Genomic DNA, 24,603 nt, shown 5'->3' with positions numbered 1-24,603 from the left:
TATTTCTCAGGAGACAGTGCTTTGAATAATGGACAGGATGGTAAGATTGGGAGACAAATGTTCCATTTGATATGAATAATACCCAGCTCTGTACCTGTGTGCTTTGAGAACGTAAACTTCTTTTACATCATTTTTTTTCCTCATCTGTAAAAATGTGTTATTTACACTGAAGAATCTTGGAGGTGAACAAAGGGAACTGGCCATGTGTGAAATGTACTTACCACACAGCAGAATGGTTTCTTTTCTGTTTTTCCTTCCTTTTTTTTTTTTTTTTTTTTTTTTTTTTGTCTCCAAGGTCTCTTTCTGTTATTCAATATTTCTATGCATGCTTTAATTCTTTAATTATAAAATGAACCTTTCAAAGAATATCATCTATTAATTCTATATGCTGCACGTGTCTTTCTTTATGAAAAGCATGTGACCTAAAAGTCTTTGTACATGATGGGATTTTTGATGAAGCCTTATTCCTCTAAAGTTTTGAGAAAAGAAATCTTTTGTCTATCAAGAGAGCCTCTGTAAATAACTCAGTTCCCTGGTGATTTCCAAGTATTCCATTTTGTATGACATTTCCCTACACTGTTTAGAGATATAGTTCTCTCCTTCCAATAAAATATTTCCACAGAGTATCTGACATTGGTGTGTTCTAGCTCCATGTGAGGTTTTATTTGGGCAGTTGTCACTGAGTCTTCATAAAAATTCCTTCATTTAATCATACTTAATTTCATCATTGACCAGTGGCTTTTCTTGGTTTAGAGATGAAGATGTTAGAATACTCTGTGTTAAATGCACACTATATGTTAAAATCTTGCCTTGACCATCTTTCAGAAACAGAATGAACTGGACATGTACATTTAAATCCCATTCTGTCTATCTCTAATCTAAATAATTATAATATCTGGTTTGTGCTGTCATGTGAATATATATATATATTTACATATATATGTATATATATATTTACATATATATTGCTTATACTACAGATCAGTAAAGACTTATTTTCATTCATAGATAAGTAAAGTTCCAAAAGATAGCCAACATCCACATTCTCTTCAATATACTGAGACAGCTATACCCTTATCTAGACAATTTAACAAAATGTTGCTTTCCATATACCTTGGAGCTTCTTATATGATTGGTAGCTGACACAGAAGTGGACAAAACAGAACACTGGAAAGATTGCTCATCAGTTAAGGGCACTAACTCCTTTCCCAGAAGACCTAGGTTCAATTTTCAGCACACTCACGCAGCGAATGACCATCTGTAACTCCAGTTCATAGGGATATGATGCCCTCTTCTGGTTTCTTTGGCCACTGCATGCACATGGAACAGAACTACTTCCATTCCCATACACTTAAAACAAAAATGAACAAACCATTTTAAAAAGTGGAGAAAATAGAATTGGAAGTGCGATTAGTAGGAATAACTTACACAAGGCTAAACACTAATAAGTAAGTAAAGTCCATTAGAAAAGGGCCTATAGATAGCAGAAAATAGGCTTGATCTTATAATATATACACCCTCACACACATACACAGACATACACATAGTACACATACATACATTCACACACATACATACATACTCACATACACACACATACCACACACTCACACATTTCTAAAATCTAACACATGGGAAGCTCTGTTGCTCATGATACACAGTTTTATTTTCTGCTGGAAATCCTAGTCCTATGTGGCTCCATTGTATCTGGAAAATTGTGTTTGATCCTCTTAAGACAAACCACTGACAAACCAGGAGCAGTTAGAACAAGACAGCCCTGCAAAGGAGGGTCTAGCAACACTGCCGATAGAAACAGTGCACAGAGAGGCTCCAGCTGCCCAGAGAATCAGGACGTCAGCATAGGTACAGAGTTGCTTTGCTTTATTCATCCCCAGGGCACAAAGCTGGCAACATCTATGGAAGTCCTGTATTGTTAAGAACATTAAATTTTCTGCCTGGAGTTTCAAGCAAGAGCCCAGTGTAGATTTGAAAATGATGACCATTTACATCCAGGCAGTTCCAGACTATGGTATGAACACTTGACATCTTAATATCACATTTAGTTCTTATGATACTATCAGCTATATGCTGTGATTATCTCCAGTTTATAGATAAAGAGACTGAGGCTCAGCTAGATTTTTGCTCAGAGTTATACTGGAACTCAGTAGGCATAGCTGGGTTTGGACACAAATGTTTTCAGACAATCAGGATGAGATTTACTATGTGATGTGTGCTTGGCTTGGATACCCTCTAACTTGCTTTTCATTTCTAAGTCTTTTTCATAGAGACAGTTCATATCATATAAGGAATAGTTACAAACTCACTACTTCTGACTGAAAAAATAGCTCAGTTGTTAAGGTGTTCACCTTGCAGGCATGATTAGGACCTAAGTTTGGTCCCCAGAGTCTACCTTAAGAAGAAAGTCTGGTATGGTAGGACAGCACTTGGAATCTTATCAGTGAAAAGGCTCCACAGGCTAGAACAGCATGGTCTACTTGGAAAGTTCCAGGCCAGTGAGAAACCCAGGAAGGATGTGATAAGTTGGACAAGGCCTAAGGAATGATATCTGATGTACACTTCTGCACATACATACTCCCTTGTTACAAACAAGCAATCCAACCAATTCATAATTCTTTGGTTGGCTACACTAATTTATTTTAATCTTGTATGTTTTGAGTTCTATCAAGTCGAATGTGAATTGCTTTATCTCTTTGGGGGGGAGAGTGATTTCTCATTCAGAAGAATCATACTGTAATTCTTCTCCCTCTTCAACCCAACCACACAATAAATCATTGGTTCTCTCTAAGTCAGGGCCGCTAGAGTTGTTTTGAAACCCTTCAATGGAAGAGCAGAAAAAAAAAAGACAGTAGTGTTTGCTGAGCATTTTCTGGTTGCCAGGAATGGGTTTAGAAATACATATACATTGCCTCACTTTACAGAGTTAGTATGCAAGTGAGGTAGACAGCATGGAGAACTTCTCCCATTAACAATCTCAACAAGCAACAGAGGATGCATTGGAACCCAGAGTCAAACCATACTTCTCCAATTTCTCAGTCACAAATGCCAAAGACTATTGTGATTTCTCCAAGTTCAAGAACAGGATAGCATTAACTAAGCCATTCAGAGGACCTCCAGGGAAAGGAAAGAGATCCATCCACTGACAGAGATGACGCAAGGTGAGCTGGACTGAAGGTACCATGACTAGAGCCTAGAAGTTGCCAAGGCTTGAATAACAAAGAAAGAATGGAGGACAGATGGCTTCAAAGTCTAGTCTGACAAGGAAAAACCAAGGCTCCTTAATGGCCACTGGTTCCTTCTCCAACTAAGACTGCCCAGGACCTCTTCCACATACTTCCTCTATGTGTTGACTCTACTCTTCTATGTCTAAAATAATCCAGAAAAATGTGATCACTATATTCTACTCAGAAAGCCACTTCTGTGGGTCAGTATGGACTGGTCATATAAGAACGACTTAGATTTTCTGAATTAGTTATCTATTACTGCACAATAGATTACTCTAAACCTAGTGGTTTGAAATAGCAAAGTGTTTATATTTCTGTGAGTTAGGGATGTGGGAATGATTAAATAATTCTAGGTTAGCATCTAGTTCCAGGGTCACTCACAAGATACCATGATCCCTCTCTATAGACACTTCTCTACATGTCTACTCACAGAGTTGCTTTTTCTACAGCACAAACTGGATAGAATATAAAACAAAGTGAAACAAACATCCAATGATTGAAGCGATAACCCTCCTTTCTGTCATAGGTTATTGATGACAAGGACAACTAACCCCACCAAGACCAGGAAATGATTTTACAAAAGCATGAATACTGCAAGGGACAGATCAATGGTAGTGGTCTGTCTTTGAGGCTAGCTACCACAGTTTTCTTTTGTGGATTTTCCCGTTGCATGAGTCCCTCCACTAAGGCAAATATTTCCATAAAGTGTTAACATATTAAGATTTCACTACTAGTTAACTGAGTAGCTGTCACTGTGTAAAGTAGAAATAGACAAGAAGCTGTGTGTTTATGACAGGGGGAGGCTCGGAGACATGACAACATTTTCCCTTCAAAGTTTTAGTGAACAGCCAATAAGGAAGGGTGTATTGTTTATTGTTGGAAATCTTAGGATACATTGAAAATAAAGATACCCCCAAGTGGGGCAGGACCTTGTCTATGGGTCTATAGGGATGAGTGTAAGAGTGAGGACAGAAAGCCATTCTAGCTCCTGGTTTTGTGAATATACAGTGCCAAAGTCTTGGTGCTGGGCAAGCACAGTGTTGGTTCAGAAATTGGGAAAAGCAAATGCTGTGCCTGCTGCTGGTTAATTAAATGTTGATTCCAAGGCAGCTGGTAGAATATGTGCACTATATATTATCCTCAGTTTGCTTTTCCTTTTTTTTTCCTAAATCACACATTTTAATTAACCTCCCAGCCCTTGCTGGGGCTTTGAAAGAACTTAATTGGCCTGCAGGGATCGGAATACACAACAGCTAGAAAAAGGCTATGTCTCAGTTGTTTTCACTCCAAGGACTTATAAAATAGAAATTATTGTTTTATTTCATTCTTTGAAGCCCAGAGCTACATGTGGATTCATATTTGGAAGTGGCAGAAGCATTCTTGGATGCCTAAGTGAAGATTGCAAAAGGTAGTTAAACAGTGTGAGTGTTGCATGCACAAATCTTTTATTAACCTGGCATCTTTGAGTTTGCAATGAATTGAAGACTCCCATTTTTTTCCCATTGAAGCACAGAAATACAGTGGTCAGAATTTAGTACACAAAGTTCATACTCAGAGGTGGTGTGGAGGAATCTCTTGGTAACAAGGACTCTTGAAGGGACTTTCAGATATTCCAGTTTGTCAGCAATGTCCATATTTCATTTTCTAAATGAAAAGCTCACTCACTAATATATATGTGTATATATATATATATATACACATATATGTGTATATATATTATATAACATCATATATATACCAAAGCTAAAGGGGAATATTGCTATGTTCTCTGCACAGAGGTGAAACTTCTTCAGCTAATCATAAGAGTGGGAGAACTCACAAAGTTGTTTTAGATAGAGAAACACAGAGGGGTGAGATCATGTGTGCTGAAGGTCAAGTTGGGAATAAGCCAGTCAGTATCTGAGAACGAAGAGAAGGCTGGGAGGTAGAGGGATTCCAGGAAGAAACAGCAAAAAAAAATGGAGAGAAGTGACTCGAACAGCATATTCAGCAATGTCACAATTTGCAGGAATGTGAAGAAGGAAGAAAAAAATGATGGTAAATAAGGCAGCTAGACATAAAAAATGATGAGAGTGACATGCCTTCTGGGCTTATATTTTGTGTCAGGCATTTCAAGGTCCTTTCAGCCAGTAGGCAGTTAATCATTACCAGATAAGAAGACAACCTAGATTTCAGTTACTTAAAACTATGTACTTGCTCACAATCCTGTAGGTTGGAACTTTGGGCTGTACTCACTGATGAAATTCGTGTGTTTCATTGCTGTTAATGGGACTCATTTGCATGTTCTAAGCAGTTGATTGATCAGCTTTGGGCTGGGTGGTCCCATGTCATCTAGTTCACATGTCTGGCATGTTTTCACAAGGCTCGCTTCTCTCAAGAGAGCAGACCTAGATTTGTTCTGTGATGATAAACGTGTTCCCAGTGGTCAAAGCAGAAGTTACATGCATCTTTAGACTGGGATTTGGAAGGTGCTCATATTATTTCACCACAGTGTGTTTGTCAAAGCAGTTCACAAGGGCATCCCACCTTCAAATAATGGAGAATACAAGAACACAGGAAGGTCATTCAGTGACAGCCATTATTTTAATAATCTCTAGTATACGCCAGCAAGGACAATCAAAAACTTGAAAAAAGAATCATCTGATTCTGTCATTTCATGCACATTATCAAAACTTGTTCACATATCAAAATATGACCTTCTGTAATGCCACTGGTATCTATCTATTTAGTGGAGAAAATTTGAATGCAAAAGCAAGGGTAGATCAGGAAGGAAAATGGATGGTGTTGAACACAGTCATACTAAATAAAGTAAGTCAGACTCAAAAAGCAAATGTCACCTGTGTTAGAAGTGGAGGAAGTTCCTAGTTACTGTGTGTTGCTGACATGAGCACAGACTTGTACAGGTCCTCAATGCCCCAGACTCCTGGGAATGGCAAAGCTCTTCCCTGGTTCTATGTGCAGACATTGGCGATATGTGCAGAAAATGTGGACCCCAGCTTCCTCCTCTCAGATATTTACATGTAAGTCTGCTCCCCTAAAGAGACCCCCTACTGAGACTAGCTAAACCTGCTTTCTTCTTCAGCTGTATATAATAACCTCACCTCCTTGTTAAGCTGTAAACAACCAACTTCCTTGATTTATATATATAAAATAAACATACTGAGCTTCTGAATTGCTGTTGGTGCATCTCCATCAGAGTGCATGGACCACCCATTCTCAACATCCATCTCTTTCTCTCTGTCTCTGTCTCTGTCTCTGTCTCTGTCTCTGTCTCTGTCTCTCTCTCTCTCTCTCTGTGTGTGTGTGTGTGTGTGTGTGTGTGTGTGTGTGTGTGTGTGTGTGTGTGATTATATCATATATTCCCTATCTCCCAGTTAGGTCAGTCTCTCTGCTGTACAGATCACAGATCATGGAATACATGTTTTAATTCATATGAAGAATATATATCTAAGTGATCCGCTGCTCTCATGGGGGGTGGGATCGAGCAGGGACTAGGGGATCACCTAGAAAAGAAAGAGAGACAAGGGACACAAAGAATGACAGCAAGTCAAGGAGTCTGATCAAGCTAACAATTTTTAATTTTTCTCACTTAGGTTATATACTTGTACAAGCAGGATTGGGGAAAGGGGAGGGGGTAGGGTCGACTTGTCTTCAGGGAGTGCAGGTGCTCTCAGGAACAGGAAATTGGCTAGGTGAAAAGTTCAGGTTGTTAGGTACCTGTCTATATGATGCATAGCTATTTTGTCCCTAACTGGACTAGGAGTTAAGCACTTGTCTACAGGACCATTAGATGTCTGATCTCATAGCAGAATGAATTGTTAGATACATAACCACAAAAATCTATAGCAGGTTTCCATAACAAAATGGGTTGTAAGGTCCCTATCGGCAAGATTAGTTATTTGTTCTCATCTATGCCAGTACTAAGTGGGTTGCTGGATACCTAACAGCAAGATTAATAGCCATTTGATCTCAACTGGGTCAGTACTTTCCCACTGAGGCAGCCGTTAATTTTCAACTGGGCTAGTACATTCCCATGGAGGCCAAGACTTTTGTGACAATAAGCAGTTATGGCTGACAGAGCAGTTAATGTTCAGACAAGGTTTCTCCCAACATCTAAGTCTCTCTCTCTCTCTCTCTCTTTCTCTCTGTGTGTGTGTGTGTGTGTGTGTGTGTGTGTATGTGTGTGTGTGTGTTGGGAATAAGGAGGTTGGCAACAGAATACATATGATATGGAAAACAGAAGAGAAGAAATATTTAAGAAACAAAACGTGAACAGAAAGGAGTGTGCAGAGGGAACAATAATAAAGTAACACACACACACAGACACACACACACACACACACACACACACACACACACACATCCATAGTGAAACCTAGTACTATTTTTTATTCTAGCTTAGTTTCATTATGTTGCTGTGTAAAACATCCCAACAGAGAGAAACATAGGGGAGTAAAGGGCTGTTTAGCTGTTTAGGTTACAATTCCAAGTTACTATTCATTATTTTCAGAAAGTTGAGGCAGGACTCAAACAACTAGTCACTGCACATCTACAGTAAAGAGCAGAGATAAATGAATGCATGCACAGTGATTGCCTGCATAGTTCCCTTTCTCTTCAATATAGTTAAGAAACCTATGCTGAGTGAATATGTGGCGCTGCCTGCTATGGAATAGGGCTTCCTCCATCAATTAACAATCAAGACAATCTCCCACAGACATGACACAGATTGATGTGATAAAGATAATTACACAGATCTTCATTGAATGTCTTCAGGCAAGTGACACTTTAGACCCTCACCAATGGCCTCTGGGGAACCACCCCCCACTACTCCCAAATTATACCTCTGTCAGAGCAAGAGGGCCAGCCTTGCTTCTGGTCCTAAAGTATCTTATGGGTGGAGGCAAGTGAACCTTTGTACTACTTAATCAAGAATCTCTTTCAAGGTGATTCTAAGTTGTTACAAGTTGACATTTAAAATAATATATCCCTCCCTGCAATGGGCAAAGAGATACCTTATTGGTGGTGTTGCTCTTATAACAATTAGGGGCAGAGCAGATGGCAGCCCTTTGTTCATCCTAACTTGATGCCTGGCATGATGGCCAAAGTTGTTTTAGGCCTGACTTGCTGCCCAAAGCTCTTTTATCCTAGGACACATAAAAATTAAATCAAGTCCAGGCTGGTGGAGGAAGACTGACAGAAATGTGTATTCCACCAAGCCACACAGTTCCAGAGAGGAAAGATACCCACAGACCTGTGTGTCCTTCAAACCACAGCAAAGGCTGGCCATAGACACACCTACCCTACCCGCCTACCATCACACCTACCACCATGTGGTGCAGCAGTAGAGGAGGAAGACAAAGACCTGAGGACCGCCATGCCACCCACAGTCCTGCCCTTCAGTACACTGCATAGTCACATGGGCCTTAGACACTTGCCTCCACACTACCCTCATAGAACAGATGGAAGATGTTACCAAGGGGCCCACCAGCTGCGAGACCAGCCTAAAGAGGGCCATCACAGGGTGCAAATATGTGGTGGGTTACATGGGAGACAAAGAGAAGAGGAGCAGCTTGAACATTATGAAGAGAGATGAAACTGGAGAGGAGAGAGTAGAGAGGAGTAGAATGGTGTGAGTGGCCAGCCCCACCACTTGAAGCCACGGTAAGGTCCCAGTCCGAGCTGTTACTGAGGGCCATGTCTGAGTCAGTGACTACACGGTGGCAGACATCGGTGTTGATGTCTGTGGCTCATATTGCCACTAGAGAACATGGGGACATTCCTGGCTAGGGCACTCTCTGGTGACCACTTAGATGTTCAGTGGCTGTACAGACCTGGCTTTGCCCCTCACTGACGCTGGACTCTGGAGAGCTGGCCCCATCTCTAACCAGCAGCAGCACTCCAGAGAGCAGACCCTGTACCATGCCCAGACAGCATAGTGGAGCTGGCCCTGATGACTGGGGTGTGGGTGAGTATGTGAGTGTGGGAGATCTGACGTCACCACTCGTCTTCTGTTCAGGGACATGGACACGGAGTTGATGCCTTCCTCATCTCCCATGGTTGGGAAAGCCATCCACAAGTGCTCAGGGAAGTGCGCTCTGCACCTCTACTGGACAGCGCGGCAGAGTTGACTCTCGTGGTAGATGCACAGGTGAGTCAGCCACAAGAACAAGAGCGCAGGAAAGCGAACATTTCAGGAATTTCTTTCCAAAGAAGAGACAAGGTCTTCTTAGGTTTGAGAACGTAAACTGGTTTTCTTATTGTTAGCAATTTGGAAAGCTAGCAAGGAATTATCTTTATGACTCCTGTGCCTCTGTTTAGTGCCATTACAGACTTCCACTCAGGCTGTTGAATCGGATCTCTATTTCACTTAAAGAAAAGGTACATAAACCTGGGCAGTGATTTTGTTTCTACCTCATAAAACTGCTTAGTTTAATTATAAAAGCATTTGCGTCTCATTATAACTTATGCATCTAAGATGGTGCACACTTAAACCTTTGCACAGCCTTAACATAAACCATGAGTTCCCACTTTTCTTTACCTTTGCTCTTCTTAAAGCCTGTCCCTAAAATGATGTTTACTGACATTGCTCTACACTGAGGGAAGAGATATGTCATCAGAATTAAGACTGCTGCTCCATGAATTCCTTACCATGTGATTAGATGATAGAGAGAGCTTATTGTACCATAATTCAATGAGTTCTTGCTATACTACTATGGGATAGATTTATTATGAACTCTACTTTGACAATTCACACAGGCTGCCTAACATCAAAATCCGGTAATAGCAGGATTCAGATTTTACTGTTTGAAAACTTCTGTACTCTTTGTGTTCCCATCTTAGTCATTTTGGATACCGCGACAAATCCTATCAATTGTCTTGCTCTGTTAGGAACAAATATTTATTATTGACACAGTCCTGGAGGCTGAGGAATCCAAGATACAGTGCCTGATCTCAAGCCCTGGTTCATGGATACCACCTTATCTTTTCTCCTTATGAGAGATTAGAAGTGTTCTCCAGGGTCCTGTAGTTTACATGGAACTACTTCGCTTATGATTAGTGAGCTGTTCCCACCCCACCACACAACTACCTCACAGAATCCTTGTTTCAAAATCCCATCCTTTTGGGAATAACATTTGAACATTTGAATTTGGGGGAAAAGTAAGCTTTTCATCTTTTATAACTTTCAATTTCTGGGCTTGCCTCCTTAGACATATTTAAAGCAAAAATTAGGTTTAAAATATTTTTTATTCTTTTCTTTCTCATTTTTTTTTAGTTGCCTATTTTTTAAATGAACAGAGAGGGGGTGGAGTTGGATGTATAAGGATGTGGAGAGGACCTGGAAGGAGATGGGGAGGAGGGAACCATGATCAGAATAAATTGTCTGAATTTTCAATTAAAAATTTAAAATGAATAAAATGATAGTAGACTCAGATGCAATTTTAAGAAATATGGCATGGAATTCTGTATCTTTTAAATGTATATTCCACACTAATATATTGCAAATTACAAAATAATATCAAAAACAAGATATGAACATCAGTGCTTTTATAAGGGAATCTTTCCTGTAACAATGCAATTGTTTAAGAAAGAGAAGAAAACCACTTGTATCCCACTCTTTGTGTGTGTGTTGGGGTAGGAAAAGCCATGCAGCAGGGAAAGGCTACATTATCCTCCTTCTCAGTCTCTAATGTCTAATAAACAAGAACCTATTCCATCTGAATCCTTAGGCGATGGTTTTATGTTCAGCATGCAGGGTTTTGACTACTTTTTATTATTACTGAATAATATTCTATGATCATTGTTGACTTAACCATTTCCTCATTTAAGAACATCTAGGAGGTTTCTGGGTTTTTAGCTTTGAAAAACAATCCTGCTGTGAATATTTATTTACAGTTATTCTTGTGTTTGTGAACATAAACTTTTATTTCTCTGTGTAAATGCCCATGAGTGCAATTGCATTTTTGTGTGGTAATTGCATGGTTGGCTTCTTTACAAGCTTACAGATTCTTTTCCAGAGTTGGTATATCATTTGTACTCTGACCTTTGTGACTCTTTTATTTTTTGTCATTCTGGTGATATTTACATATATATATATGTATATCACATTGAAGCTTAAATTTACATTTCTTTGTTGGTTAATGATGTTTAACGTTTTGTGTGTGTGTGTGTGTGTGTGTGTGTGTGCGTGTGCCTGCATGCATATGTGTATGTGTGTTGAATATATACACACCCTCAGTGAAGTGTCTATCCCTATCTACTGCTTGTATTCTCAATAAATTGTTTATTTTATGATGGAGCATTGGGAGTTCTTTATGTATTTTAATTATCAGTTGTTTCTAGGGAGATGGTTTGAAAATATTTCTAACCAAATTACAGCTTCTTTTTTTAACTTTACAAAGTCTTTTGTGAAATGAAAGTTTTAATTTTGATGGTATCCCATGTGTCCATTCATTTTTTTTATACAAAATATAAGCATTCTCTGGCCAGGCTACATCCTGAAATTGTTTTTGTAAAGGTTTTAGAGCTAATGTTTTGCATTTACATTCATGATCTACTTTTAGCAGGGTTGTTTTTTGTTTCTATTTTTTTGTTTGGGGTACTGGTTTTGTTATTTTATTTTACCCAGGGATACCTGACTATAAGAGCAACATTTGCTGAAATCTTTATTGGATTTCTTTGTACTGTTCTCAAACATAAGTTGAGCAGGTGGCTGAAGATGATAATTGAAAAGAAAGAGAAGAAAACCACTTGTATCCCACACTTTGGGGGTGGAAAAAGCCATCCAATAGGGAAAGTCTGCATGTGGTAAACCCTTCTTAGAGTTCACAAAAATGGTAGTGAGAACATATTGTCCCACTTTCTCCATAGAGAAACAGATTTAGCAACACTATGAAGCACCTTTTTTGGGACCCCAGAGACCACTTAAAAACGCAAAGAATGTACCTTTATAAATATTCAAGAAGAACTGTATCTTTACAAGCAGAATGCATCTTTGTTGCATCTCTTTATCACAACTCTTTTCCCAAATAGCCCATTTCAGTTCAATCAGGTGTTAACTCCTAATTCTATGTGGTGATTTGAATGAGAATGGCCTCCATAGGTTCATATGTTTGAATACTTGATCTGCAGTTGGTGGAACTGTTTGGAAAGGACTAGAGGGCATGGTCCTTTTGAAAAAAGACATGTGTGATAAGGGCTTTGAGTATCAAAAGCCCGAACCACTCACAGTAAGACCTCTCTGCTTTCTGTTTGGGGATCCAGAGGTAAATTCTCAGCAACTACCCCAGTGCCATGCTCCTGCCTGCTTGATGCCATGCTATCCATCATAATGGTGGTGGGTTATAACCCTCTTGAATTGTAAGCATCAAAAAAATGTTTTCTCTCATAACCTGCCTTGGCCATGGCATCTTATCATAGCAATAGAAAAGTAACTGAGGCATTCAGTATCAGAGAATATAGTGCCAATGTTCTTCGTTTTCAAGAAGCTGCCTGAAATAGTTTCTATTTAATGTGCCTTAGAGAACTGGTGAGAACTGTCAGAGATCATCTGCCCAAAGTCCGTGAAGAAAGAAGGCAAACATAATAAACTTTTAATAGAACCAGGGATACAATATTACCATAGAATAATATTATGAAGAAAAGTGATTATGAACTCACTTGAGAGAAACAAAGAAAAAAATCTTTTGGTTAGAAAAAGATATATTCTCAGAAAGATGTTGAAAGGCCCCCAGAGCCTTTTTGTGGGGTTCCCAGCACAAATATTTTCTGAACAAAGCATTATTAATTACTTAGAAAGTTAACTATTTTTAAAAAAATCTAAACTTCTATATACAATCACAAGACTTACAAGTGTAAGGGCCATGGACAAGTCAATGAGAACAAAAAAGGTTCAGAAATTACTCTTGAAGAAATAAGGATTTTGAGGTAAAATGATGGCCTAGCAGCTGCCTTTGCAAATTTCAAAGAGAAAAAGATAGGTCTTGAGAAAGTCATGAATGGGGTGACAAAACCACTGCAAGGTGCAGAGAGAAAATGGTGACACACAGAACGAATAAAGATAAACTGTATATGCCCCAAGCCATGTTTCCTTCCAATGGAGCTAAGGGAGACAGAAGCCTCATTACAAAGGGAAATGAAGTAGCCCTGATCCAAGCAAATTAGCAGCCAAAGGACAAGGACAAGTCTACAGCCTCAAACTCAACCACAGATTCTGATGAGACAGTAATTTCTCAGTCAGAAGGGAAAGCAGTGATGAGGAATTATAATTTGTCACATTATATTGGTTGGAAGGCAAGGGCCATGTACAGTCTTGAGAGAGAACCAGTTGTTTGTTGTTGAGCTACAAGTTGTATTCCAAGAACAGAAGATGACCATAACTCATTGAATTTGACTTTATTCTACCAAGTCTCAAGACAAGAGACAACTATGAGAAGCAATGAAAGAGTGGAAAGGCTGGATGCTAAGGAATTGAATGTTCAGCTCAGATAGTGGCCCACACAGGGAAAGGTGCTGTTCCTTGGGGGCTGGAAGCCAATCTCATCAATTAATGTTAACTCTACTTTTGGACTGAACTGAGCTATCTGTAGCTATCATCTGCCATTCACTGTTACAGAATCCAAGGACTGAAGAACTTAAGTTTTATCTGTATTTGCAACTGCATCATTTTAACAGGTTGATCAATACAAAGACAAATCAGTCCTGTGATTTCTTCTCGTATTTCTAATACTCTCCTCCAGCTAGAACGTTAGCCACTGCATGGAGGTACAATCTGGGGAGTCTTGGGAATGTGGGATATTCTGTCACAAAACAGTTAAGCACGGTAAAAGCTAAGCATGCCACAAAGGCCCTTACTACACAAAAGGAAACTGCTGAAGTGAAGACACCTCTGGTGGACATAAGGTTCTCATCCAACATAAGATCATCTGGTGGGCATCAGATACTCAGCTAATACAGTATCAATGCCAGCATAAGCTATAAGGAAACCAAGAATCCTTAAGTCTGACTGACCCTTCTTCTCATGTATCTCTCTCTGTTATTTTTCTGTTGTTGTGAACAGACATGATCAAACCAACTTACTAACCAAAGCATTTGATTTGGGGCTCATACTTCCAAAGGATGAGTTCATGATCGTTGTGGTAGGAAGCAGGGAAGCAGGTAGGCAGACATACACTGGAGCAGTAGCTGAGCACTTACATCTGATCCATGATCACAAGATGGAGAGAGCTAACTGGAACAGCATAAACTTTTGAAGCCCACCCTCAGTGATGCTCCTCCTCCAACAAGACCATATCTCCCGTCTTAGTCAGGTTTTCTATTCCTATACAAACATAGTGATCAAGAAGCAAGCTGGGAGGAAAGGGTTTATTCAGCTTACACTTCGCACTGCTGCTCATCACTAAAGAAAATCAAGACTGGAACTCAAACAGGTCAGGAAGCACGAGATGATGTAGAGGCCAGGGAGGGATGTTACTTCATGGTTTGCTTTCTTATAGAATCCAATACCACCAGCCCAGGGATGGCACCACCCACCACCACCTTGATCACTAACTGAGAAAATGCCTTACAGCTGGATCTCATGGAGGCATTTTCTCAACTGAAGCTCCTGTCTCTGTGATAACTCCACTTCGTATCAAGTTGACACACAAAAACCAGCCTCCTAATCCTTCCCAAATAGTTTTATCAAATATTCGAATACATGAACCTAAGGAGGCTATTCTTTTTTTAACATTAAAATAATAATTTATTTCAGTTATGCACATTGCTCTGATGTTTATTCCCCAATATAAACAAGCTTGTTACCCTAGTTTTTCATCTAATTTTACATGTACAATCCATACCATTCAGCTGAGGGTGAGAATAGTTGAATGTGTTTTATTAGGTATGTTATCAAATGCTGACAACTTCCTGGTTATTATCACTGTGAATATGTACTATTATAGCCCAGCCCATAGAAAATGTATGATTATGAGCTCATCAAAATGTAACTGATATTCAAGATCATTAGATAGTTAAGATTAAATGGGAACCACTATCAGCAAGAAGTATATAGTGGAAAACATGCCATCATTTTTATTTGACCCAAGGATGCCTTTGTGAAGCTACTTCCCACAGGTAAATAATAACCACCACAATCCACACAACCCATGTTTCTTTCTCCACTGCCTATGTCTTCCGTGTTTCCTTTTCCCTATTATCTGCCTCCCCTCATTCTCTCCCTCCTTAGTTGCCCTAAGGAGGCTATTCTTATTTAAACCACCACAGCTACTATTACATTTAACATGGAAATTTCCTCAAAATCTACAACTTCTGTATGGCTAAACTATAAAATTTCTGGGCATATATACAAAAGACCTAAGTCAATATACCACAGACATAACTACACTTACATGCATGTTGCTTTATTAGTCACAATTGGTGGAGAAATGGGAAGCTTTTCTAAAGATGAAAGAGTAAAGAAAATGTGATTAAGTTCACATAATGGAACTTTATTCAGATGTGCAGAAAGAAAATGTAATCATGACACTTGCAGAATGATGGATGGAATGGTAAGCCACACTCAGAAAAAATAATCTGTGGTTTCTTTTTATAATGTGTCTAGATTAAAGTGTGAAGTGTGTGTGTGTATGTGTATGTGTGTGTGTGTGTGTGTGTGTGTGTGTGTGTGTGTGTGTGTGTGTGTGTGTGTTGTGAAGAAAGAAAAGGAAGAAGAGCTCTTAAAGGAGGACAGGAGGAAAAATAGAAAGTGATAGGATACATATGAAATGCAGGCTTGAAGGAAGTTGGGCCTCTCTGAGGGTGGGTAGGGGACAAGCATGAGGAAACAGAGGAGCAGTGGGGAAGGGGATGAATAAGAACAAAGTAAAATCATATGTGTGTATGAAAATACCACAAATACCCATTACTATATGTGTCAACTTAAAATAAAATTTAAAAATTAAAAGGGTTATGTGCTTTCAAACTGAAACATGATAGATTTTGCTATTGTGGAAGTTCAGAAGGATTGAGATGTGGAAAGGAAATGTGGTTTGGTGCCAGCACTTAGAGAGCTATGATGCTAGAATCTGACATTTAGAGTTTACTCTAAGGCCTGTCTCAGGCGCCTTTGCTTCATCGACACTGTGATAACCTGGGTGAGTCTTGACTTCTGGTTGTCCATGGTCTTGAACAGTTTTCCTCCTACACTGGTTCTGGCTGTGATGCTTGCTAATCATCTTTGGCTAATGAAACCATGACATGAACAGAAGCTTAATTATCTGAAGTGCCTGGCTTGAATCCCCTGGGAAGCTGTTGCCTTCCAAAAAGAAATGAGAAAATACCACGTGGAAGGGCACACATGCCCCGTCCATTGGAGATCTAGTTAAGTAAGATATCTTGGGCCTAGTCAACCTGTTGTAAGCTGTCGCCTAGGCATAATGTTTCTAAAGTGTGTGTGTGTGTGTGTGTGTGTGGTGAAGAAAGAAAGGGAATAAAGTTCTATTGTGTGTACATATCACATTTTATTTACCTTTGGTCATCAAGGGAAGTGCCCAAATGAGTCCAACTCAAGCTGCAAGAGTATTTTGGCAAAGAACAAAAGATACCCAGTTCACAAGTATGCAAACTCCTTGAGGACAGGGCTTGGTTCCTATGTGTCTAGATGAGCCACTTGATGGTCATTGCTCTGTAGCAATGATGGCAGAGATACAGCTATCCGGTGAAGTTAGGAACACTCAGAGAGTCAGAGGTTATCCATGGGGAAGGATGTGCAGGAGGCCTCTCGAAAGCCCTTGAGTTATAGTGTGAGACCACTGGGAGCAAAGCTTACACTGCCACGAACAATAATAGATTGTTGGCTAATTCAAAACCTCTCCCAGCTCTATGTTCCCTCAGATGTTGCTGAGGTTCCAGCTTGCATATTATATCTCAATTTAAAAATGCATTTTCACTGAGAGGAAGTAACACTAAAATGAGCAACTTTATGATCCATTTCATTGTGCTCCTTTGCAGTCTGGTTAACAATGCATTTTAATAAGCAGGAGGCTGTGGATTTGCTGTCTGCTCATGTAAATGAGACTCTGCACTCATCTTTATGCTTTGCTGTGATTACTTTTTATTTATTTTTGAGAGCTTCCAGGATTTCAGCTCATTGTTCAATTGTGAAACATATCTGTTCTATATGGAGCACTTATTTTAATTTCCAGATTCTGAACCTCCATTCTTTCTGCAATTCATTTCACTCCATCTTTTCTCCCTTTGGTTTCATTAAATGTAATTTATGCCAGTTTTCCCGTACCTGCTAGAAATCACTTAACTGTGAGTTTCTTGTCTCCCCTATCCTTGTTTCCCACTCCAATTCCCATTAGACAAGTCTTCTTTGGACATGTGTGATAAATTTATGCTTTCTAATGAATTTATTTCATCCATGAGTACCTCGAGGCTTCAGTGGCAAAAAATATATTTCTACAACCCCCTAAATGAATAACTTAAGCTGAATTAAATTACCAATGTATTGTAAGGATATAAGGTAATGAAGGATCATTTTATTCTGCACTGTTTTTCAAAATAATAGGTGGCCAAAACAAGACAACATATATCCAGAATGACACATTGCTAGTCTGGGATGGAATTGAGGAGATGCTTGAAAATGAATATGAATTGCATGGTGTAAAATCATGGGCTATGAAATAGTAGCTCCCTTTTGGGTAATATTACAAATCCTGTTCTGGGTCGCTGGTTCTCAAATGCCTTTTATATCTTCCCCTCATAGCAGTCATGACTTACTCTGCCCTTCATTTGCCTTCACTGCCCCTCCAATAGATACAAAATGTAGCCTTCCAGAATTTGAGTGTATCTGAAGGTGAGTGGAGTCTGATGATGAATCTCCAAACTCTCTTAAACTTTTGTGAATTTCTTTGGAGCAAAGATTTCCTGGACCAACCAGACCCTTTGGTTATCAGAAAGATTTTAATACTAGAAGCAAGCATAGTGGACCAGAGTTTTATTGTGAAGTACAGGCTAGCCCCTCAATAGGATCGATGCTCTAAGTACATTTAAGTGTTATACGTATATATTTATATTCTTAGCCTAAGCTAACTGGAGTCTTGGTTAATCTCTTCTGACTAGCCATTTACTCTTAGTACATATAAATATCTATCTAAAAAAACACATGGTGGTGAAGCTGGTCTGTAAAAAATGGAACCCAGTTGGGGAATTTCTCTCTCTCTCTTTCTCTCTCTCCCTCTCCCTCTCTCTTTTCTTTCTTTTGTATTTATTTATTTATACCCCAAATGTTGATCCCTCCTAGTCTCCCCTCTCAGAGTTCCTCCCCCACCCCCCACCCCCATCTCCTTCACCTCTGAGAGGGCAACCCTACCCTCCAGTATCCCCCATCCAGGTACATCAAGTCTCTTCAGGATTAGGTGCATGCTCTCCCCTGAGACCAGATGTGGCATCACTCTGCTACATATGTGCTGGGAGCCTTGGACCAGCCCGTGTATGCTCTTGGGTTGATGGCTCAGTCTCTGGGAGCTCCCAGGGGTCCAGGTTAGTTGACACTGTTGGTCTTCCTGTGGGGTTGCCATCTCCTTGAGGGCCTTCAATTCCTCTCCTAATTCTTTCACAAGGTTCCCTGACTTCCGTCCAGTTTGTCTGGGGGTATCTGCATCTTTCTCAGCAAGCTGCTGGGTGGAGCCTCTCAGAGTGTTGCTATGCTAGGCTGTCTGCAAGCACAAGACAACAGCATTAATAATGTGAGGGATTGGTGCCTGCCCACAGGATGTATCTCAAAATGGACCCGGCACTAGTCAGCTATTCCTTTAGTATCTATTCCATCTTTGTCCCTGCATTTCTTTTAGACAGGACCAATTTGGGGTCAAAAGTTTTGTAGGTGGGTTAGTGTCTCCATCCCTCTACTGTGGGCCCTGTCTGGCTACTAGAGGTAGTCTCTTCAGTTTCCATATCCCCACTGTTGGACATTTCTGCTAAGGTCACCTCCATTGACTTCTGGGAGCCTCTCTCATCCCAGGTCTCTGGAACTTATTAGAGAATTCCCCCATCCCCGACCCCTGGCAAGTGCATATTTTCATTCATTCTCCTGGTCCTCTGGGACACTCTCCTGTCTCACCCCACCTGATCCTGCTACCCATATTCCCTTATTCCTGTTTTCCCCTCACCCATCCAGATCTCTCCATTCCTCTCCTTTCCTTGACTATTTTGTTCCCACCTCTATGTGGGATTGTAGCATCCTCACTGGGGCCTTCCTTCTTGTTTAAATTCTTTAGGTCTGTGGGGTGTATCATGGGTATTCTGAACTTTTTGGCCAGTACCCATTTATCAGTGAGTACATACTATGAATGTCCTTTGGGGACTGGACTACCTCAGTCAGGATTATTTTTTCAAGTTCTATCTATTTGCCTGCAAAATTATGATGTCCTTGTTTTTAATAGCTGACTAGTATTCCATTGTATAAATGTATCACATTTTTGTATCAGTTCTTTGGTTGAGGGACATCTGGGTTGCTTCCAGTTTCTGGCTATTATAAATAAAGCTGCTGTAAACATAGAGGAGCATGTGTCCTTGGTGTACAGTGGAGCATCTTTTGGGTACATGCCCAGGAGTGATTTCAACTACTTGTGTTGTTTATGGCAAACAGTGTCCTTAAGAAACCTAGAATCTCTTGTGGCTTGGATGCTCCATCTGAAAATTCAGAATATATATTTCAGATGAGGATATTTCATTTTTAAGAAAGAGAACTCTGATTTGCATCAATGAGTCTTTAAAAACTGGCAAGGGCTGGCTTGTAAAATGCTAGAGAGAGGTAACAGCCCAAAAAGAGGGGTAGAAAGACCAAAGACTGTGTGGTGTGTGTATGTGTGCATCCATAATAATATGAGTGTACCACAAAAGCAAAAATGTTAAAATAATATAGGTGCATTATACACCAGGATATGAGGTTTTCTTTTCTTTCTTCCTTTTTTTTTTTTTTTTTTTTTTTTTTCACGTCTCAGTGCTTATCAGAGAAGCTTCTTTGGACTGCGGACTCTGATTAACATGAAGAAACACCTGATCAAAGTGCAGAGAACAGGTGTCTATGAAGTGCTCATTCCTAAACCAAACATACATATCATAGCCCTCACCATCATGGCTCAAGGAACCTCATGGAAGAGAAAGCATGTAAGAGCCTGAGGTTGGGGAGGACTGAAGACGGAAAGCATTTTCTGGACATGGTAGCACTGCTTGCATCATTTAGTCACAGAATCTGTGCTTGATGCATAACACACAAACAGTATTCAGTCAACCAACACACACACACACACACACACACACACACACACACACTCACTTGCATCATAGGTGGGAGACAGGCACACAAGTCACCATACCTTGTTGAGGTTGTTGATAACATCTGGCAGAGGAGAGAGAGACTCTGCTGTCCTTAGGATGCAGTGGATGACCTCAGACCCATGAGGTAGCACTACTTGAACTTACTGGGTCACAAAAGCAATAAAGAAAAAAAATAAAGAAAAAAATGAGAAAAAGAAAGACGTATCATGAGGTTAAGAGAGAGACATGAGGGGGACTTGAGAGGGTTAGAAGGCAGAAATTGGAAATGGATATGACTGAAATGCATTGTACATATCTATTCTCTAAGAATAGATAAAAATATGACATGAAATCCTCAACACACACACACACACACACACAAGCATCTTGGACATATTTTAGAAAAGTTGAATGTTAAAGTGCAACCTATGAAGTATCTATCCAAAGTGTGGTTGTTGTATCATGGTTAAAAGAGCCAAGCTAGATGATACATTCCTCCACATTCCTGAACTTCTTCTATTCTCATATAAAATAAGCTTGTGAGGAGGATGCCAACACCAGGTCTATGCAACTAACTACCAAAAAGCTCTTTTTATAGCAAATGTTATGCTGTGTACCTGCTATCAAATTTTTACATAACAAACAGTTTGACTCGAGTAGCATCCATAAAAGCTATTGGTTGTCACTGTGTGTACTCTGACTTCAGTAGCACCCATAAAATCTGTTGTCTGTCATTGTGTGTACTCTGCTGCTTTCCATTTCTTAGGCAAGGTAAAGTAGGAAATCATTTTCCAGGAATTTGGTACCATGAAAATGATCCAGTGTTTGAAGTTATGAATTTTTTTCTGGAAGTTCTGCAATATTGTGTCTGGAGCCGTAGGCAACTTCAAGCTAAAAGGAATGTCTTGGTGAAATAATGGTCTCATCTTGATTCTGGATAAAATGCTTCTTTCTTCTCTAGAATGTTAAGTCTTAATTTTATGTATACATATTTAAGTCATAGACCTAAAGACCTTTGTCCTTCTAGACAGAGACAAAACTTAATGAAATAAGAAGTATGGAAAGGAAGAAACACAGTCTACCAAATAGCCAGCATAATAAAAAATTTCAGGGAGGCGTTGGTGTTGAAATATGAGCATGTCTCTGCATCTGACCTAACCTCATTCCCTTGCTTTACTAAGTGTGCTACAACAAATATCAGCAATCACTTCAGAGGGAATATAACTTGGAAGAAAAAGTCTAATAACCCTTATGATTGTCATTGATAACAAACCAATACATTTCTTTACCATTTGGAAAAATAAATCTATGGACAGAGTGGGAAGCTTTACCATGGAATTTGCAGAGCCCTGCAAAGGAGGCTGAAGCTGCTGGCTGAAGGGAAAAGCTTCTCAGCTGCAGCACTGTATCTACGTCTATGATGTCTGTTTTATTTATCCTGGAAAACTAGGATTGCTTTGTGTTTAGTCTCACTGGATTTGGAACTTTGAGCATCAATTTTTCTGCCTTGGAGATAAAGGTAGATGTTTATGATGATACTATGGACAGAGTCACAGCATCATCTGTCCTTGCCCCAGTCATCTCCAGATAGAAAAAATGAAACACAAACCAAAACAAAAGTGTGCGACTTTCAATAATAGCAGTTAGGCAAAATATATACATGCCTTCTTATTCTCGAGATAACAGTAATTACTTCCTATGTCTTGCTTACTAAGATTCTGATGGAGTCTAACATATTTTAGGATGGTCACAGTCTCTGTAAACAAGGTAATAGGAGTGATGAAATGGGGGTTTCAAACTGCCATGAAAGACACAGAATAAGATGAAACTGCCGTTTAGGGCAGGTGAGGTAGAAGTTCAGCATTATTTTATAAAATAATAGAAAGATAGTTCAACAAGGGATCACCTGTCCTGACAGAAAGCCATTCATTATCTCAGTTTTATATCACATAAGAATAGGTCATAGAAAGTTACCATTGCCTTATTTCAAATTGTATCAAGAAAATTTCACAACCACGCCTTTAATTAGTGTGCACACAACTTCCAAAGTGCTACTAGATTATCTACAGCTTTGAGGAAATCTCCACCACTGATGTATGCAGTAATTAATTTCATTTGTGAATTAGGGAATGTGTCCCAACATCATCTGTATTCTCCATTGAATTAGAAATAAGAACATGGAGACCTTTTGAATAAGCAGAGAATTATCTGCTCATTCTAACCCCCACCCCACTACTCTCTGTTTGAGTTTCTTACCCAGGGACAAGAGACTTTTCTACAGCTGCATTTCCCATTCTGTTTAGATAGGAAATTAGTATTTCATCACCCATTGTCCAGAACAGCTGCTCTGATTTTTCATAACAGCTTAATGGGGCTCATTAGCCATAAATATAAGATGAGGAAACTGGATTTGTTGGCCAGAAGTCTCGTCACTCAGTACACAGCCTTCTGCAAACTATGTATTATTTGAGCCTCTCTTCACTTAGAGAAGAAAGATTTGAAAGGCAGATGAGCTAATGAAAGTGAGTTTGGTATGGTATTGTAAAGGATCTATGAATAAAAAATATCACTATTGCACTATTCAAGGCATGTGCCTGGAGATATAGAAGAAAAAGGAGCAGAGAACATGTCCACTGCTGCTACAGGATTCCTCCCATCGTGATGAGAAGAGATAGAACGTAATAGTGCTTGGTGAGCCATTGTTATGGGGTGGACCATTGTTGGGGTGCCACTTGGTAGTGAGAAAACAACTGTGCTTATTGCTTCTTCCTTGTCCCCAGTGAATTTGAGAACATTTGATTTTACGATTAACTAACAAGTATTGATCTAAATTTTTGTATCACTCTCCCTTTGTAGATCTATTAATATCCTGGATTGGGGGTAAGGGAGAGGAAGGTGGGTGTACCCCACAAAAAAAGAAGAAGGAAACAGCCCATGAGAAGATCTGAACTTCTAGGAACAATATGCTATTTTTCTACTTTCCAAAGGTTTTTTGTTTTTTTTCCTCACAGTTTGTAAGTACTCCCCCACCCCCATCTCACAGAATAACTTAGGAGAGCTGTGATTACATCTACCACATTGTCATTTCAAGTCCCCTCCCTCCACCAAGGTTGAATTGCACCTTCCCACGCTCCAATGTTTTCTGCACATTTGCTTAGTGACTTAAATAATGAATGATGCATGACTGCATGATTTAAGATGACAATTATTCTTTGAGTGCAAATCTCAAGAATAAGGGTGATAATTATCCACAAGAAAAGCTACAGCAGAATACACTGGTGGAATGATGTTCCTTTCATGGCATTTTCCTTCTCTCTGCTTCTTTGTTGGTGTGTTTTATTTTATACTTTCAGAATCTCAACTCCTTTGCTTCACTGCTAACCTTTAAGAATCACACAAAGGCATAAACTTTGAAAGTTTCATGATAATACAGGAACACCCCCTCTCACTTTCTTAATGTAGGTACTTAGAAATGTAGGCAAAAGGATTTAAGATAAATATTAAGATAAATTTCTAGGAAATAAGGAAACTCCCCCAAACTATTGGGTTATGAGTTAATTTCAAGTCGATAGCTTATTTAGGATTGGGGCTATATAGCTCATTGCTATAGTGCTAGCCCAGCTTAGTGAGGCCCAAGATTTGATTCTCAGAACTAGAGAAAATGTTTTATTTTAATGATTTAATATTAAATAATGTATTGCAACACAGAGAACATATTTAATTTTATTTAAGCTTAGCTTGTTCAGTGAGTATTTGGTAAACTCTGAACTCTGCTCTATATAGAAGTCTTCTTTGGTGGATGTCATACAGGAGGAACTTCTGAAGAGCCCAAAGCAGGCTTTGATTGGACACCCCATGAACATCTTCCTCAAGACCTTTTACATTCAGCAGGGTCAGCACCAGAGCCAGGATCCCATGCTTTTTCTTTCCATAGAAACTCTCTGCAGTGAGGTAGAGTCTCATCCCAAGTTGGGGAGCTAAGCATGTTTGTTTGTGGAAAACATGATGGGAAACAGGTCCTTCCAAGAATAAATCTTCTATACCCCTACATGTTGCAAAA

At 39.5% G+C, this 24,603-nt stretch overlaps 1 long non-coding RNA gene and 1 pseudogene across 1 annotated transcript in view; one reads left to right on the top strand and one right to left on the bottom strand.

Moving 5' to 3' along the window:
- Positions 1–8,228: 8,228 nt before the first annotated feature.
- Positions 8,229–8,399, top strand: LOC116086705 (annotated as a pseudogene).
- A 10,212-nt stretch (positions 8,400–18,611) lies between these two features.
- The window catches only part of LOC116086426, a 44,148-nt gene continuing 38,156 nt past the window's right edge, over positions 18,612–24,603 (bottom strand). Inside the window, exons 3-4 of the long non-coding RNA XR_004116921.1 lie at positions 20,603–20,707; positions 18,612–18,940 (exon numbers count right to left, since the gene is read on the bottom strand). This is a non-coding gene — a long non-coding RNA (uncharacterized LOC116086426). The remainder of the gene's footprint in view (positions 18,941–20,602; positions 20,708–24,603) is intronic.

Source organism: Mastomys coucha, unplaced genomic scaffold, assembly GCF_008632895.1.
Source record: "Mastomys coucha isolate ucsf_1 unplaced genomic scaffold, UCSF_Mcou_1 pScaffold12, whole genome shotgun sequence".
NCBI classification, from domain to species: domain Eukaryota; kingdom Metazoa; phylum Chordata; class Mammalia; order Rodentia; family Muridae; genus Mastomys; species Mastomys coucha.
Note: the sequence above shows the minus strand (reverse complement) of the source record. Positions and strands in the feature narration are given on the sequence as shown.